At 39.2% G+C, this 19,361-nt stretch overlaps 1 protein-coding gene across 1 annotated transcript in view; it reads right to left on the bottom strand.

Moving 5' to 3' along the window:
* Positions 1-18,975, bottom strand: part of fbxw7 (F-box and WD repeat domain containing 7) — a 131,931-nt gene extending 112,956 nt beyond the window's left edge. Inside the window, exons 1-2 of the mRNA XM_037689953.1 lie at positions 18,602-18,975; positions 2,754-2,912 (exon numbers count right to left, since the gene is read on the bottom strand). The gene's annotated coding sequence lies outside the window, so the exon portion shown is untranslated. The remainder of the gene's footprint in view (positions 1-2,753; positions 2,913-18,601) is intronic.
* Between the last annotated feature and the right edge of the window lie 386 nt (positions 18,976-19,361).

Raw genomic sequence — 19,361 nt, 5'->3', positions numbered from 1 at the left:
GAAAGACTTCTTCAGTCTGAGGTGCTGTATTCAGCTCATAGCTATTTATATAAGACTGAGCTGAATACAGCACCTCAGACTGAAGAAGTCTTTCAGGTGAAAGAAGAAACGTTTCTACATTTTTGTTTGTTTGTTTTTGAATGTCCAGGGGACCAGACTTAACTTTTTTAGATTTTTCTACCTGGATTATTGAGCATGCATCAGAATATCTATATTTAAAATCTATATTTTTCTTCATCATTTGATGTATTTGCACTCATTGTGGTTTTGTTTCTTGTATACAGATTATTTATTCTTGTATACAAATTATTTTTAGCTTTGAATTAAAGTTTAGCTTTGATTTAAAGCTTTAATTTAAAGTGTAGTGCTTGTTTTGTGATTTGTACATGTGTGGGTTAGAATAATGTTGAACCAAAGGCTGTGTCTCTTCTTTAAACATGTTTGAAGGAAATATTCCTGAGATCCAATAATTTTATCTTTTTATGATTTTTCAGTTGAATTAACTTTAATAAACAGATTATTTAATAAAGACAAAGGGAAAACAGGATTTCACGATAAAGCCGACACCGTTTGTTTATTTTTAATCTTCACTGATTATAAAAACATGTTTTATACATAAAATGTTAAAAAATAAAAATAAAAATAAACATTTCCACCCTCAGTCGAGGGACATCCCGGTCCTCCCGCCTGCCAGAGCTCGAATCCGGCCTTTGTGAGCAGGCGAGGCCGGTGCTCGGGGTTCGGCCTCACGGGCTTCAACGGCTCTGCAGCTCGTATGATCCTCCGCGGTGACACCGCTTGCTCGAATTTTATAGTCGGTCACCAAACACACAAAACGCCTGGACTTCAGAATTAATTACGGCGTTGTCATTATTGTTTTTAAAATCTTAAAAATAGATCCAGCCGCTGCTCCGCATCCAGAGAAATTAATTGCAAATGGCGGCTCAGTGAAAAGTTTCTGAGATCCAGTGACTCCTCCCCCTGACCAATCAGAGTCCTGCATTCATGTTTCGTCCCGACTCAACTCAGCTGAGCTCGCTCGGTCCCACCAGAGAAGCAGGGATGAAAAGAGGTCCTGAATCAGCCTCAAATCAGCTAAATATACTAGCTAAAGTGCTGGTGCAAAAGGGTTCTTTCTGTGGCGGGCTGCCCAGAATAGGGGCTTATTAGGGGCGGTGCAAAAGGGGCGTAAGTTCTGTTTGCCCAAAATCCAGGTACTTCCTGATGTCACATATTGTGTAGGAAGCTATTTTTAGTAACTCTGAACAGCACTAGTACCTGAGTTTTCACTGTCTGGAAAATGCCAAAGTCATTTTCCAGGTCTTCCCAGATTTCTAGATGTGCTGGAAACCCTGTATTTATTTGTTGAGCAGGCAGTGAATAATGAATTGAAAGAGTACATTAACCCCCCACACACACACACACACACACACACACACACACCTCTTAAGCACAACACAATTAAACAAACTAGAAAAGTATAGAGGTTATGAAAGTGAACTGAACTGAAAGTGGTCAAATATGCAGCTGTTTCTGTGTTGAATTCAATGATTAGTGTTGATTGTCACACATCCAGGACATGATGACAATCATGAGTTGTTGTTTTTCTGTTTTGTTTTTAGTGTTTAAGGTGACAGGACTTCTTGTCTTGTGTTTTAAGGACCTCATATCGAAAATATGTTGGTTTTTTTTTTTTGTTTGTTTGTTCATTTCTGAAGAAGTATCAGTGATTTTAATTCCTTTTTCAGGTGTGACCTTTGAGTTTAGTTTGGTCGGCATGTTCTGACACAGCAGTGCTGGATTTCTTACAGATTATTAATATAAACAGGTACTGTCTGATCTTACAGAACGCAGTTGGAAAACGTGACTCATTCTGCAGTTTGTTAGTATTTCGTTATTTGTTGCAAGCTCTGTACTCTACACAATTTTAGGGAGGAATGAAAACTACAAATCATGCATTAGCGAAAAGCAGAGTGCAGATTTATCTAAAAAGACACAGGGCTGTCTTGAATTTGCTGGATTTATTTACCAAAGTAACTACATCATTTGCCAATGGCAGACAGTTCCAACGTCACTAAATTCAGTAAAAGGTCTGAAGCAGTTGCAAACTAACCAAACGTACAAAGAGGATGAAGGACACCTCATAAATCAGTGCTGGAATGCAGCCTCATTTCCTCTGTGGCCCCACCTTCTCAGCAGTTTCTTTCTTGAAGTCTACACCAACCAGCTGAAAGCTGAACTTCACAATTACAACACAAGCTGCAGCTGGAACTATCAGCAACTTGAGACACAGCAAACTAGTTCACACTTCAGTCACGCAGAACAGACGCTACAATGCACAAGAGACACGGACATCTCTTCATTGTGAAGCTGTGTCTCGATGGAGATGTTCACAATTCTTTACTGAAGCAGTGACATAACACTGAACAGCCTAAACTACTGCGCATGATATTTTTAAAATAATTTCTGCAAAACAATGAAAGCTGTGCAACATAAAAAAAATAACAAGTGGGAAATAAATATGCTGCTTTGATACGTTAGGTGAATAAAGAATAAACCACTGCCATGGAGTCTTAAACAAAAATATAAACGACGCACAGTTTCATATCTGCATAAAGATGCAGAAACAACATATTTTAAACTCATATGTTGTGCAATTATAATTGTGGCTCTGCAGAATAATGTAACAGGAGGGAGAAAAAGAAAATCAGCAGAGGAAAAAACAACATCTACAAGACAGAAGGGGGCCATACCTGTCAGTCAAGAGACTGAATGGGCTCAAAAACGTCTCCGTATTTAGAGGGGGAGGGAAGGGGGTCCTCTGTGCTATCTGCAGCGTTGCACACCTTTTCCTTTGAAGTGTTGCTGCGCCACCAGTTGAGCCAGGAATGGTGAATGTGGAGAGCAGGACGCTTGAGAAAATGAAAAGAAAGCAACAGAGGTGAACAAACCGTTTGTGGTAAAGAATAGAGCACTGGTTTAAAAAATACAGCTCATATTTATTACAAATGTTCAGAAAAAGTGCCCATTAGAAGGGATTTCCAGTAGTTTTCTTATTTTTAACAGTTTGAGACCATACAGCGCAAACATTTTCTATTCCAAGTGTCGTGTTTAAAGTGATTTTTCATTTTGTGAGAAAATATCTTTGAAGTTTTGTGTGAGTTTTAGAAGACGGCATGATCTGGAGAAGTCAAGTGGAAGACTGTTTAACCTGCTCCCTCTCACTCTATGAAGGATTATCCTCTCTAATAGACTTAAAGGCACTTTAACCAGCTGTCAGCTGCCAGTCCACACCCCCCACCACACCACACCCTCCACCCCACAACAACCAGCAGAAAGCCTCCCTGGTCATGTTTGTGGGACTACGTCGTACAATAATAAACAAAAGCATTCAGAATTTTAACTCCTCATATTTACTCTGTGCAAGTTCAACTAAACATTCAGTATTTATTACATTGAATAAATGGTAAATGGACCTTTCTGTCTAATCAAAAGATACTCAAATAGGCCTGTCACGATAATAAATGTTGCTGGGCGATTAATTGTCTCAGAAATTATTGTAGTAAACGATATTGTTTGAAATTTGACAATAATTAGTAGTTATTGTCAAATTTAAGAAGAAATGTTTCTTAATTTGTTTTGCATGTAGTAGTTTTTTTTTTTGACCACCTGATTGCAGTATATAACTTTTTGAACCGAATGATGGATAGTGAGGGAGCGAGCAGCGTGTCTCTAAGAAAAATGGGAGGGAGGCCCCTTTACATGACATGGGCTGTCCCTCTTTGGTTTTCAAAATGGCGGACGCTCGGTGTGGTTTGAGCTCTTAGCATAGCATTTTTCACACAAAAGCTTTTAATAAAAAAAACAGTAAACAAGTTCTCAGCTTTTTTTTTTTTTTTGCCGAGAAATTTTTTTTACACAAAGGCATGGGTTTCAACCGTGAATTTTGGAGCTTCGACGAGACGTTGTTTTTTCCCCCTAGGTCAGCCTATTAGCTTAGCTCGTAGCTTAGCTTCTCAGCTTAGCTGCTTTTAACGATTCAAAAACGCAATTTTGGACGCTTAAAATGGATTTTTAAAAGAAAAGAGAAAAGGAGGGGTCAGTGAAGAGCACCGGAGTTGAGCCTTTTCTCATCCAGTGTCTTCAGTAGAAAGAGAGAGACACGAAGAAACGATGAAGCCGATAAATGAAAATGAGGTTGATAATTTTCATTTATTATGCGATTAATTGATTTATCGTTTATTGCAACAGGCCTATACTCTAAGCACTTTACAACACAATCTGTGCCCTCATTTTCCTCCACACACATTCATACAGCACTGTTAGATCTCTATGAAGACTAAGCAGTGCTTTTAGATCACATTCATACATGGGACACTCAGCAGAGGCAGTGAGGGGTTCAGTGTCTTGCCCAGGGACACTTCAGCATGTGACTGCTGGTGGACTCAAACCCCCAGCTCTCCCACTGGAGGTCGGCCACTCTAACCACTCAGCCACAACTGCCCCAATAAAGAATAAGAGCATGAAACAAAAAACTTAAAATGAATTTGCTATGAAATAAGAACAATTTAACCAATAAATCATTTGTAGGTAAATATATTTAAAAAAATGTAAATACCGACGCCAAAGACTTTTGGCAAAAACGTTGTTTTTACTGTTAACTATTTTTAAAAAGCCATCTGAACCATAAAATCATTTCAATGTGTAATTTTTGTTAGTATTTTGATTAACTTTATCATATAAAGAGGCATTTCTGAAGAAATCGAAATGTGTTTTAACCAAAAATGAGGCCCGATTCAACCGATTAATGTGATGAAATTACGCATGATGCATTTTAGTTTGAAGCAGTAGCGAAAGGCTCACTCTGCACCTCCTTTAATCTCAAAAACAATAAATAATTCAACCACATAAAGGGGAATTTGCGCAAGAGAGCTGATCTACATAACTTTGATTTGCTCAGTTTAGGACATCCTGATGCATGCTCAGTTTAGGACAGTTTTAATATCACACAGTACTATGCAGAGGCAAAATATTATCACGTCTCAAATCCTTTACCAAACCAAAACTTACTTTCAGCTAAATGTATGCATAAATATTGAAACTGCATGGTTCTAAAGAGTGGCTCAACAAACAGATATTGTTCTGCTATTTACTGTAGGTAAAGAACATCAGACCTGCTTCACATAAACCCAATTAGAAGTAACTAAACAATTCCTTTTGGGTGCTAACTTATCAGCAATATTATTTATTTAACAACATTACAGTTCCAGTTCTTAAAAAGCAATTAAATACATGAAAGATTAATGAGGTTCACAAGGAAAGCAAACACAAGGGGAACAGAAAAAGACAGAGATGCAGAAGCCTCGTCTTCTTCACCAAATAAACATTATACTGAAAAAAAAAAAATAGGTCAGTGCTTCCCCATCTTATTGCTTTATTATAAAATAACCTGCTTTTATATCCAGTTTCCTTTAATCATTTTTCTACAGTGTATAATAATTGTAGTTGTTAAAAGTGTAGTTAGTTTTACATTAGTCTTGTGCAGTAGTTGTTCACTAAGAAGGTTTTTAAATGCACAAAAATATATATAGATCTTTGACTTGATTATTAACGAGTTATGTTGCTGCATTTATCACAATTTGGGCTCATAATGTTGGGTATTTACAGGCTGACGCAGTATATGCTTACAAATAGGTATGTCGAGATAAACAATAAATCAATTAATCGCATGATAAATGAAAATTATCGACCTCATTTTCATTTATCGGCTTTATCGTTTCTTCATGTCTCTCTATCCTGAAGACACTGGATGACAAAAAGCTCAACTCGGGTGTTATTCACTGACCCCACCCTTTCTCTTTAAAATTGGTTTTAACCGTCCAAAATTGCGTTTTTGGATCATTAAAAGCAGCTAAGCTGAGAAGCTAAACTATGAGCTAAGCTAACAGGCCGACCTCGAGAAAAAACCTTTGTCTTGTCGAAGCTACAAAATTCACGGTTGAAACCCGTGCCTTCATGTAAAAAGTTGTTTTTCTCTGTAAAAACAAGTTGAGAACTTGTTTACTGATTTTTATTAAAATCTTTGTGTGAAAAATGCTATGCTGAAGAACTCAAACCACACCGAGCAACAGCCCATGTCACGTCAAGGGGCCTCCCTCCCATTTTTCTTAAAGAGACACGCTGCTCGCTCCCTCACTATCCATCCTTCGGTTCAAACAGTCTTATACTGCCATCCGGTGGTCAAAAAAAGGTAATACACTTAAAACAAATTAACTAACATTTCTTCTTAATTTTACCATAATTACTAATTATTGTCAAATTTCAAACAATATTATCGTTTATCGCAATAATTTCTGAGACAATTAATCGCCCAGCAAAATTTGTTATCGTGATAGGCCTACATGCAAACAAGTTAAGTTGGATAATTTGGTCATTGCGATTATAGTAGCAAAGTAAATACTTTTATACATTTTTGTACCTACCCTTCCTACCAGCTATAAAGCAATCCTGATCTTTACCACACATTTTTTTTTATCTTTATCAAGCTAAATGTTACATACAGGAGGGTTAGTCCATTTGTGTAATTGCAAAGCAACAAAACAAAACAATTTAAGCTTTATTTTGACATTAAACTGCATTTTTCTGAATATTTTTAAGTCAAACTGGTCCTCTTGGACTTTGAGACATTATGAAACCCCTAACCAAGCATTAGACGAGCTTCCATTTACAAAGACAGTCGTTTCCATGCCAACAGAGCCCCCCCCCCCCCCCCCCATGATCTACACCTTTGGTACTGCCTCACTGATGGACTCATACACATCCAAGAGGCAACGAGTTGTGGGTGGCCAAGATGAGACAAAAATGTGTTAAAGTGAGAAGGAAAATAAGGTTCGTCACTCAGCCCAAATGGAGTTTATGAAAACAGTTTGAACAGTTGTGTGTTCTATAAACCGTGCGTGAGATAAACTTATAATTATCCCCTTCAAAGTGACATTTTAAGCAAAAAAAAAAAAAACTAAACTCAAAATAGGATTTTAGGTTCAAATAAACTAGCTAAAATGAAGAAATCTAATTTTGAGATCAAATTTAGTGTGGTAGCAGCAGAGCATCAACCTCATTACATCCGCCAAATGTTAATTATTGTGCAAAATGTTTTGCCTAAAACTTCTGCAACAATTAAAAGGTGTCGACTGTATGAACAACTGGACATATTTTTAAGAAAACGGGAAATATTCACAGGATTTACATTTATAGTTGCCAATTCAAAATGGCCACCACAGCTATAACCAACACAAAAATGACTATACATTAAATTGACAGATACTGAGATAAATTTGGTGTGGCGCTGGCAGATAGGCACCACCAACATTTACTCTGTGATCTCTAACATCTTGCAGAATCACACAATATTACATAAGACTGTGTATATTGTCTTTTCCCAGATTTGACTAAAACGACTGTAACTTTATCTTATCATGAGATGATTTTAATTTTAAACTCTGGCATGAAAGGTGGCTGGCAATAAGCACTGATAAGCATTCCTTTAAAGAATGCTAGACCTTTATTTATTCATCTTTCTTTACGTTATTTTTTAAATGTCCTGTTATTGATAATTTTACCAATATTCATTTATTTAAAAACCACTGAATGTGAATGATGAGCTTAGTAGAAAGATTTTAAAAAGATCACTTCACTTTCAATGTGCCCCATCAGTTGAATTCATGGGACACAGTAAAGTGTAAGTTGTATATTAAACTGAAACCTTGTTTGATGACATAATGCTTGGCTCAACATGTTTTATACAAGTTGCATTACATTATCACACCTTAACAGTCCCCTGTGAGGCTCTGTATTCAAATCTAAAGGCTCTTTCACAACTCAAGCCTGAACCAAGACGCCTTCTTGACGCCTCAGTGTGATTTCTGAACGGACTCACTCTGTGTATGTGTGCGTGGTCAAAGTCATACCACACGTTTGTGCAGAGAAACAAGGTAGTAACAGAGGAAATGGTCAACATTTGAAAAGGAATAGTAGCTTTGTTTGGTTTGCGTCTGTGATGAAGTACAGTAGTCCCTCGCTACTTTGCGGTTCGACTTTTGCGGACTCGCTCTTTCACGGTTTTTCAAAGTAAGGTCGTAGGAAAAAAAATTGTACACGACACACGGCTGTCTACTTTAATATTACTCACGTGATTGGGACAGTATGGGATACTGTACAGTAAGAAGTAAAAAATAAATACTTCAGACAGGCGCCGCCATTTTGTAGTTTTCTCTCAATAAACCTACACTGTATCACCACTCAAAATGACTACATTTCACAGAAGCCAACAGTGCCCCACCCACAAGCCTCCTTGCCTTCTGCTGAAATGGAGGGAAAGTTTTGATCCGATCCGAAAAAAAATTGGTCCTTATTCAGTGACTTCGGCACCCAGCGGATGCAAGAGTGACATGGAACCGACCGGAAACCGGACCAGAACTGGACCTCCAGACTAAAGGTGAATCCGAGTGCCACCAGCCAGCCCACCAGTCCTTCAGAGCAGGGTGGCGCTGCCCGGAGGTCCAGCGTTCTCTCCGGAGCCTACCGGGAATTCCCCCATCCAGACTTGGACTCGATCTCGACCACCGTGTGGTCCCGTGCTGGCCATCCGAAGGTTTGGCTCCCTACAAAAGCGTTTTGGTGCTCAAGGGCTGCAGAGAGCAGACCAGAACCAGCAGGGTAGGTCCGGCAGATCAGAACAGAGACGCTGTTTCCACAGAGTTAGTGAGTAAAATTTTGAAGTACCGTGCAGTACTAGGGATGCACGATATTGGATTTTTTGGCCAATATCCAATATGTTAAAACTTATTTGTCCGATAACCGATACAGATATATATTTTTTCTTTTTTCCTAGACCTAGGATGCTGCAGGCATCCTTGTCACTGGGTTGTCATACAAAAACAGCGCCTTTTATATCAGTGTTAGTTTGATGGAATGGCCGATATTTAACTTTAACACTAATATCGACCGATACAGATACCATGCCGATAATATCATGCATTCCTGTGCAGTACATTTACGTATGTTGTTAAAATGACGTAGGGTTAAGAGTTTAAAAGATTGCAAGAGTGTGGGACGGGTTACTAAAGCCTTAAAATATATAGAAATACTAAAATAAATATAACATCTTTACTTAGCAGATTTTCACTTATTGAGGGGGTCCGGAACATAACCCCCGCGATCAACGAGGACTACTGTAATATGGTCCGTGCAAACGGAGGTGGAGGAATTCAACACAAACAGAGATTTATTACGATGGGAAACATTAAATATAACGCTCAGTAACTTTGCATTTAGTTTTAAAAAATGGTTACCACAAAGAGAACTGACAACTGAGTTAATTACCAGTAATAATGTTTTGAAAATGTTACCAGGAATTGTCACACATTTAATTGAGAGCTCAGTTCTGCTCCACGTCTCTTTTGGTTCCGCAGTGCTTGCTTCATTTCTGAAAACTTGCCTCTGTGCGGGAAGTGGCCTGCTCCATTAGTGATTTGTGAACAGCCAGAAACAAACTGGTCTGAACAGACATCTGACAGAACTGTTTATGAGAGAGCCTTAAGTCAACAGGGCCACCACCAGTTAAGAAGTTAATTCAGAGCTGAGTTAGGTTAAAGAGGCTGGGTTTTTTGTTAAGCCTGAAATCCACAGCTAACCTGAGCTTTGTTGTAAACTCTAAGGCCGCAAACAATGTAGAAGGTAAGAAAAGACTAGGGCCGATAAGAGAAAGTGTTTAGCTCAACAAAGTAAAAAAAATATTCTTAACAAGAAAAAACGGGACTATTCTTCAACTTTGCTTTATATTTGAACAGAACATTCATATTGTAAAGAAGTAAAGTCAGCCACAGCTTGTTTTTGTACTGTGATTTTCAGTGCTCTGTCCAACACTGTCAACTTCCTCCCAACTCCACACTGTCACCTGATGTTCACGGCACAACCCACATCAAAGCCAAAGCCTTGGAGATTTCTCTTCTGTTCTCAAACCAGCTCAACTACACGCACAGCACTGAATTAGTAACATCTTCCATGTGCCTCACAGATACAGAGCAGAGGGTCACTCACAGACACTTTCATTAGCTATGTTTACATGCGCAGAATTCTTTGACCGGATTGAAATGTGTTCTGTTTGAATAATTCAAATGTATTGTTTACATGGGCACAATCTGTTCATGACGAGCGTTTACATGCAGCAGGCTTTGTTCTGAACAGCAGCACTGACATGCGCAGAGTGGTAAACACTCCTTAAAAAAAAACACCGAAGAAGAAATTCTACTTCCGGGTGAACGTAAACAAACCTGAGCACCCAAAATGGACCCGCGACAGGTTTTAATGATTGTGGAGACGTTACTGCACTCCCTGACTGAGCTACAGGTAATACAGATCATTTTGAGCTCTTTCAAAGTTTCTAGTAGAAATGTTGTGTCGCTCACCGACCAGTTTTGCTCCCCTGACATGCTAATATTATTAGCGTTAGCCAGGCGGAAATGGCAAAGTCGCATATGCGCAGTCAGGTCAGTTTTTCACGATCAGATAAAAAGGAACAGATCAAGCGTTAACATGCGCACCGATCGGGTTTCGGATCGGCGTAAACCACCCGTTTCGTTCTGATCACAAATTATATCGGATCGCGCCGAATACACAAAAAAATAACCCGAACGGAGTGTTTACATGACATACTTTTATTCCAACTGGCCATTTGATCCGGTTACTTATGTCCATGTAAACATACCCAATATGGCAATAAATATCCAGTAAACATTCTGGGTTGTTTTTGAAATAATTAAGAAAAAACATCTCAAGTGGCACAGAACAAATTCCCAGACTATAAAATGTTTTAAGAAGAGGTATAATAATGGTATACAATGAACAAAGCAAGATATTTTTAACATTTTATCTGAGCCAGAAACAAAAGTCCCTGCAATACTTTGTAAAAAAAAAAACTAAAAAAAAACAAAAGCAAAACAGTATTACAGTAGTCCCTCACTACTTTGCGGTCCAACTTTCGCAGACTCGTTCTTTTGTGGTTTTTCAACGATTGTCACCTTTAATGTTACTTGTGATTGAGACGGTACAGGATAAAAAGTTAACGAAAAAAATACTTCAGACAGGCGTCGAAGTAGTTTTCTTTCAGTAAGCCTAAACTGTAAGGCCAGTCAAAAGAACTGCACTACCCAGAAGCCAACAGTGCTTCCGGCCGCTGCTCTCTGCCTAAATGGAGGGGAAGTTTTGATCCGATCTGAACCTGACTAAAAAGCTTGGTCCTTATTCATAGTGACTTCGGCTCTCAGTGGATGCAGAGAATCATACGGAACTGACTGGGAATTGGACCAGAACTACTTCCAGCCTCATCGGTCAGTCTGAGTGCTGCTTGCTGACCCATGAAGCCTCTCGAGTGAGGAGGCGTTGCTTAGAGGTCCGGTGTCTTCTCCGGAGCTCACCCGGACTTTTTTCATCCGGATCCCTCTGGATTATTTGGACTCGATCTGAACCAGTGTATGGTTTTGTGCTGGCTCTCCGAAGGTCCGGCTCTATTCAAAAGCATCTGGTGCTCAACAGCTGCAGAGAGCTGATCAAAACCAGACCAGAACCGGACCAAGGCTGGTGAATATCCGATATAAAATTTTGCAGTACTGTACAGTACATAGTCCTGAGTCGGAAAAGGGTAGAGTGCCTTCTCGAGGAGTTTAAGTATCGCAGGGTCTTGTTCACGAATGAGGGAAAAATGGAGCGAGAGATCGATAGGCAGATCAGTGCAGCATCTGCAGTGAAGCGGGCACTGTACCGGTCTGTCATGGTGAAGAGAGAACTGAGTCAAAAGGCGAAGCTCTCAATTTACCGGTCAATCTAAGTTCCTATCCTCATCTATGGTCATGAGCTTTGGGTTGTGACCGAAAGAACGAGATTGAGGATACAAATGGCGGAAATGAGTTTTCTCTGCAGGGCGTCTGGACTCTCCCTTAGCGATAGGGTGAGAAGCTCGATCATCCAGGAGGGACTCAAGAGTAGAGCTGCTGCTTCTCCACGTCAAGAGGAGCCAGTTGAGGTGGCTCGGGCATCTGGTTAGGATGCCTCCTGGACGCCTTCCTGGTGAGGTGTTCCGGGCACGTCCCACCAGGAGGAGACCCAGAGGAAGACCCAAGACATGCTGGAGGGACTATGTTTCTTGACTGGCCTGGGAACACTTTGGGATTCCCCCAGAGGAGCTGGCCCAAGTGGCTGGAGAGAGGGAAGTCTGGGCCTCCCTACTTAGGCTGCTACCCCCCGTGACCTGACCCCAGATAAGAGGAAGACAATAGATGGATGTACAGTACACATATGTATGTTGTTAAAATGACATAGGTTTAAGAGTTTACAACATTGCAAGCGTGTGGAAAGGGTTTCTAAAGCCTTAAAATATATATACATATATACTAAAATAAATATAGCATTCCTACTTCATGGTTTTTCACTTATCGCGGGGGATTGGGGGTGGGGGGAATGTAACCCCCACGATAATCGAGGGACTACTGTACCAGGTATCAGATATTTTCTCAACAATTATTAAAAACATAGTGAAGCTTTTAAAAGCATGACCTCCCCTTGATGGTGTGCCGTGTTACTTTTGTTGATCTCAAGGGCCCAAGAGGAGAAGCCAGGGGAGTTAAAAAAGCTCTAATGTGTTGTAATATCAAAGTGGGTGAACTTATTATAGCCTGACCCATATTTCACTCATGCCAGTTGTTCAATATGTTGCCCTTTGTTGCCACAGCGTCCAGCTGGACGACTCTGTTAGGTTTCACTCTCAGAGAACTTCTCAGACGGGAGATCCCTTTTGGCCCTCCCATCAGAAAAGCCCTTTGATTTCTTCTTTCCTTGATCTCACTTTCTCTTTAGCGCCGCTGCTGCCCACACACACACAGTCACAATACTAATGGTAAATGAGTTCCCTCCCCACACTGTTTCTTCCCTGCATGCTTATAAATAGAGCTTGTAACAAGTTTTATTTCTTTCTCCCCGTCTACTGCCGCACAAAACGTCTATACAGACTGCACAGCCGATGTTAATTCCATTCATTTACAAGTTTCCACCAAGTCCACGTTCTAATTATAAACCTGACCTTCTTTAGATCCTCTGTTGTCTCTTCTGAACGTGCCCATCTGTTCTCAAGAACCTTGGGATTGTCACATTTGATTAAATGTAAATTATCTGAGCAGAATCTGATCAAAGAATCTGTTGTGAAAACAGCTTTGTGGGACCAAAACAGTATGGGAAATTTCCCCCGCTCTCGTCACACAGATGTCATTACCCGACTAAAGCACTCCACTACAAGACAAATGTTTCACTCACTGAAGCCTTGCCAAGTAACTTTAGACCAGGGGTTTCACCAGAGTCGAGGAGGATTTTTTTTAAATGACCGTTTTCTGGTATGATTCAAGACACTTTAAAATAAAAGACTGTCAAAATGCTTTTTTTAATATAAATGCATACATCCAACTTTATCATCAGTTGTCTTGTCTGTTAAGAAAATTTAAGTAGAAAATCATCAGTTACAATCAAAGTGAAAACAAATGTGTTCAAACACTGCACGCAGCAGCAACAGGATGATTAAACAACACCAAAGCAACCCTTGGGCTTGTGTTCTACTTTACTTTATGACTGTGCTTCACCACACTTTAATTATGACAAAATCTACGTCGATATGACATTCAGGTCTTTTTGGTCAATATAAATTTTCTTCTAGAATAAATGATGGCATGCGCAAACACTGCACACAACTTCTCTTGAAGGTGGAATTAAAATATATGGTCATATTGAACATCCATCAATTATATTGACCCTATTCTTCCTTTTCAGATCACAGGGGTCACTTGTGCCCATATCCAGCAGGTACTGTGCGAGAGGCAGGGGACACCCTGGACAGGTCGCAAGTCCATCACAAGGACACAAAGAGACAATCATTCACTCTCACCTAAGGACGATTCAGAGATACCAATCAGCCTAAACATGCATGTTTTTGGCCTGTGGGAGGAAACTGGAGTACACGGAGAATGCCCACGCATGCACAGAAAGAACATGCAAACTCCACCCAGAAAGGTCCCTTGATGGGATTTGATCCAGCGACCTTCTCGCTAGGCGTGTCACGATAATAAATTTTGCTGGGCGATTATTTGTCTCAGAAATTATTGTGATAAACGATAATATTGTTTGAAATTTAATTAATTTAGTAATTATTGTCAATTTTAAGAAGAAATGTTGGTTAATTTTTGTGTGTAGTGCCTTTTTTGACAACTGGATGGCAGTATAATGTTTGAAGCGATGGATGGATAGTGATGGAGCGAGCAGCGTGTCTCTTTAACAAAAAATGGGAGGGAGGCCCCTTGACGTGACATGGGCGGTCTCTCTTCAGTTCTCAAAATGGCAGATGCTCTGTGTATTTTGAGCTCTTTAGCATATCATTTTTCACACAAAGCTTTTAATTTAAAAAAATCAGTAAACAAGTTCTCGGCTTTTTTTTGCAGAGAAAAATAACTTTTTAGACAAAGGCATGGGTTTCAACCATGAATTTTGGAGCATGGACAAGACCGGAGTTTTTTTCCCGAGGTCGGCCTATTAGCTTAGCTTGTAGCTTCGCTTCTCAGCTTAACTGCTTTTAACGATCCAAAAATGCGATTTTGGATCATTAAAACAGATGTTAAAGAGAAAAGAGAAACTGATGGGTCAGTGAAGAGCACCCGAGTTGAGCCTTTTGTCATCCGGTGTCTTCAGTAGAAACAGAAAGACACGAAGAAACGATAAAGCCGACAAATGAAAATGAGGTTGATAATTTTCATTTATCATGCGATTAATTGATTATTTGTTTATTGCGACAGCCCTACTCTCGCTGAGAGTCAACAGCGCTACCAACTGAGCGACCATGCCGACCATATTGAACATTATACAAATTTGAATCAGAAAAAGGAGTAGGATGTCCCCTCTGTTTTGTTCTGCCGTGCTCTGTACACAAAACCTATCAATAGCACGCCAATGAACCAAAACATTACATATCAGAAAATCATCAAAAACAAAATACATATCTATAGATTGAACTCCATGTTACCTAAACATTTTTGGGACAGTGTGATCACCCACAACATTAAATGCTTACAAATGTATTTTGCTTTTATTTTTAGAAAGCAAAATAATCCAATACAATTAGACCTTCCTTCAAAGATTGTATGCCACCTAAGCACTGCCCACTGTCTTCATGATTTGTTAATACACACTTCAAACGGCAGGAAATCTTACTGTTCGCATGAGAATGGGTCTAAGAAAACCCTGGGGTCTGTAAGAGAAAAATCAGGAGTGTGGGAATGTAAGGCTTTGAGCAAACAAACTCTGGGATACCCTTCGTTTCTCACTTCTCAAGGCCTTGCAGCAGCAATCAGCCGGAAAATTAAATTTCATCACCCCGATCCCCATGTGAACTGAAAATATGCCATTCTTGTCTCGACATCAATGTTCTATCTTTGTACATGCATTCTCAAATGATGACCAAGTCACATTGACTTAAACATAAAGATGATCTCAGGGGGAGACCACATTCCTTAAATTGAATGCATGCAACAGAACAGTTCTGCAACTTTTTGTGGTGTAAATACTTTCACAAGAATGAATCCAAGACATTTTGATGACAAATAGTTCTAGCGGAGACTAATACAAACAATGCTGTTGTTAATGGACTAATCAGTTGTCCTCTCATTGTTCACTTCTAATAATTATCTCCAGGTTTGTTTTAAAAATATCAAATTTAATATCATAAATAAATAAAAATGCATCCAAATTGCTCTCATCGGTCCTTCAACGGAAAAAGATTTCGGCCATTATTCGCGTAAGAACAAAACGGTAATCAGTTGCTGATACAGTAAATAATTAGTCTAACATTGTAATGTTTGTGACACGAGAGGAAAAATAATAAAAAGATTTACTGTGTCTGTGTCATATTGGCTCTATCTAATCAATAATCATCATTCCTGGTCTTTCTATAAATTTAGGAGTCTTGGAGGAACAATCTCACAAGAAAAACTTTAGTTGAAGAAATATTTCTGGCAATTTTATAGAATAAGTACCTAAATAAAGTAGATAACAAAAAACACTAATGAAAAGTGACCATCTGATCAACAGTGGTGGTCAATAAAATAAAAACTGTCGGGTTGTGGTTAAATAAATAATATCTCCTTGATTTAATTCTTTAAACTGAAGCGCACGTCTTACAGGTTTATTCTGCAAATCCATTTCACAAAGTGTTGGGTGAGATTCTCTGCTCTTTGCAAACCTAAAATACACAATAACAGTTTCACAAATCTGGTAAATGTGATGTAATTAGATTGTCAAGACACTAGTAAAATTAACCCAAATGTTTCTCAACCTGCACACACCTTTGAAAGTGACTTACAGCTACAACAATGCCCCTTTGTTTTAGTCTGCGCATTAAAGCAAGTTAAATATAACAATGTAAACTTCCTACTGCGTTCTGTTGTATCACCATGATATTGAAGTCTGTTGGAGTCAGTCTCTCCACCGTCACAGACATCGATTCTACACCTCCAGATGTAGGAAGAGGGCCACCTGCATCATGAAGGACCCCACTCACCCAGCACACACACTTTTTGCCCCGCTCCCCTCAGAAAGGAGGTCAAGGAGCATTAAGTGTAGAACCACTAGACTGAGGAACAGCTTCTACCCTGAGGCTGTTCGACTCATGAATCTCTAACCAGGATCATCACTGTGGAAAAATCACATCATGTTGCTGCTGATCTGTTTCAATGTTGCTGCTGATCTGTTTTAATGTTGCTGCTGATCTGTTTCATGTTACTGTGTTCATGTGTGCTCATCTGCTCACAAAGACTCATGTTCGTGCTGCTGTTCAACATATTGCTTTGATGCTATTAATGCTTAGTGTATTTTTAGTTGATGTTTTTCTTAGTTCATATCTTAGATGTTACTACTGTTTTTCTTTTACATTTTTATTGTTGGATGTAACTGGGACCCTGTGTGCATAATTTTGTTCCAGCACATGTGGTGTGAACGACAATAAAGAATCTCTGAATTATTGTGCCAAGCAAGGTGTAGTTGAATAAAAACAAAGCAGGAAAAAAATTTAGAGCACACTGAACTAGGGGTACACCGATAAATGGGTCCAGATTTGATTTCCTTAATTTGGGGAAATCGGCCAATACTTGCATGAGAAAACGATTTTACCAAGTTTTTTGTTCGTTTTAACAACAATTGTCTGAACTTCATTGATATTTCAGAGCACTACCTCATGGCCAGTTAAAACAAGTTTGTATTGTTTCTAGGATATTGTTCAAGGGTATGTTTTTCAATAAAATAAGATTGGAAAATTGAAGGTGCATTGTGACTTTATAACACCTGACAGTGTCGCTTATAAAACAAAATCGGTATCGGCCAAAATCAGAATCAGCAGGTCAGACTTTTTAAAAATCGGTGATCAGCCAGAAAACTACAATCGGTGCACCCCTACACTGAACATGTCCTTCAGTTTATGAAGATTTATGCACTACAGCAACAGTGGAACAAGTAATAGTAAGTTTTTTAAGAGGCTTCACTTATAGGTTAATCAACAAGTCAGTAAACAGTTTTTATCTCATTATTTCTCCTCTGATGCTTCAAAGCAGGATGAATAAATCTAAAGTGTACTACTAGTTTACAGAAACTATTCTAAAATTTAAAAAAAGAGTCCAAATATGAACGACAATACATAACTTGACTAGCACAGGAAACACTGCTGCTCTTTGTGTTGTGCACTGAAAACTAGCATTTGTCCAGCACAGTGGCTGTCTTGTCCTAATTAATATCAGATCATAGTTTGCTGTAGATTCACAGCAGATATCAGTCAGTGACTCTGTGTGAAGTATATAGTAGTATATAGTATATATACATCTAAAAAGAAAATAATTACAAATCTACTTTTAAATGCATCGATTTTTTTTCCTGAATAACCTCGTTCTCTTTCGTCACTGGGCGTAAACAGTGTGCATTTGGTCACTGGTCTGTTTGTATAGTCTTTCAGCAAGCCAGGAGACTATATGGTGTTGTGGGTGTGATCGTATTCACATAGGTGCATATTCCACCAGGAATGATGAGATCCTGAAGTCCACACTGTAAATAATTATTCTGGTCTATTCAGCAGACTGTAGCTAATATTGTCTGCACTGATGCGTCTTTTTGTTCCTTGACTGAGAAGAGTTTGAGGATAACTTGTTCGACTAAGACCTATCTACGAAGTGCATTTCCTCCCTGCACACTTTGCAGCGTTTGGCTCAGTTTGTGCAGGTTGTTTTGGGAGCTCCGTGTTGGTGACGGACTTAACTAACACGTAATTATCATGATGCGTTCATCCACATCGAGAATAACTCGACTTTTAAAGTTTCAGAACGCAAACAAATACCACTTTCACTAGCTTAAGTTGTTAGCAGTGCTAACAGATAGTTAGCCAGCTATGCATTAGCTGGCTAATGCTAGGCCCCTCTGCTCTGGTTCAACACTGCTATATTGCAGTTATTATATTGCATTAAGCTTTGATTACCTCGGAAATGCGATGACAAAGGAAGGAAAAGTTTCCGCCGATTCCGTCTGAGCACGTATCCAAAGCGAATAATCTTTTGCAGGTTGATGCTGGCTTAATTTCCCACCGGCAGCAGCAGTTTGCACCTGACTAAAAGAAGCTAACACGTTAGCACGAGCGGCGACTAGCCTCCAACAGTCAAGTTCGTTCACAACACCGCTGTTCTGTTAAAATACGTGCACTGCTCGAAGTTTTGACTCGGTTCTTCCTCTGACTGACTAATGGTGGCCTCCGATTATTACAAGAGGAAAAACACACCCGTCGAAACCAATTTATGGGTTACTTGTGGGTAATTTTGCCGTTCACAGGCTCCTCAACAAACGCCAGGTTTGTTCGTCTCCGGTCTGCTCTCTACCGACTGGAAAAAGTGGGTGTCGCAATGTGATGACGAAAGGTTTTGTTAGATTCAGCGCGCTCAAATGTGACGTTTCAGTATGTAAAAATGTTCGTATTGACAGTCCGTTGTAATCAATAAATATACAACAGTCCAATATTCAAATACAAAAGAACAAATCTGAAAAAAAAAATCAGATGTTCACGTTTATTCTCGATATATACGTACATATATATATATATATATATATATATATATATATATATATATATATAAAACACCCTTATGTATGGACATTATGTATGAATCCTTAACCAGAAAAATCACTGTAATGCCACTTCAATTGGTGATATGGGACTTATCTGTGCTGCTATCTCATGCTGCTGT

This window comes from Nematolebias whitei, chromosome 16 (genome assembly GCF_014905685.2).
Source record: "Nematolebias whitei isolate Nwh7 chromosome 16, NemWhi1, whole genome shotgun sequence".
Taxonomy (NCBI): domain Eukaryota; kingdom Metazoa; phylum Chordata; class Actinopteri; order Cyprinodontiformes; family Rivulidae; genus Nematolebias; species Nematolebias whitei.
This window is presented reverse-complemented; position numbering and strand designations above follow the sequence as displayed.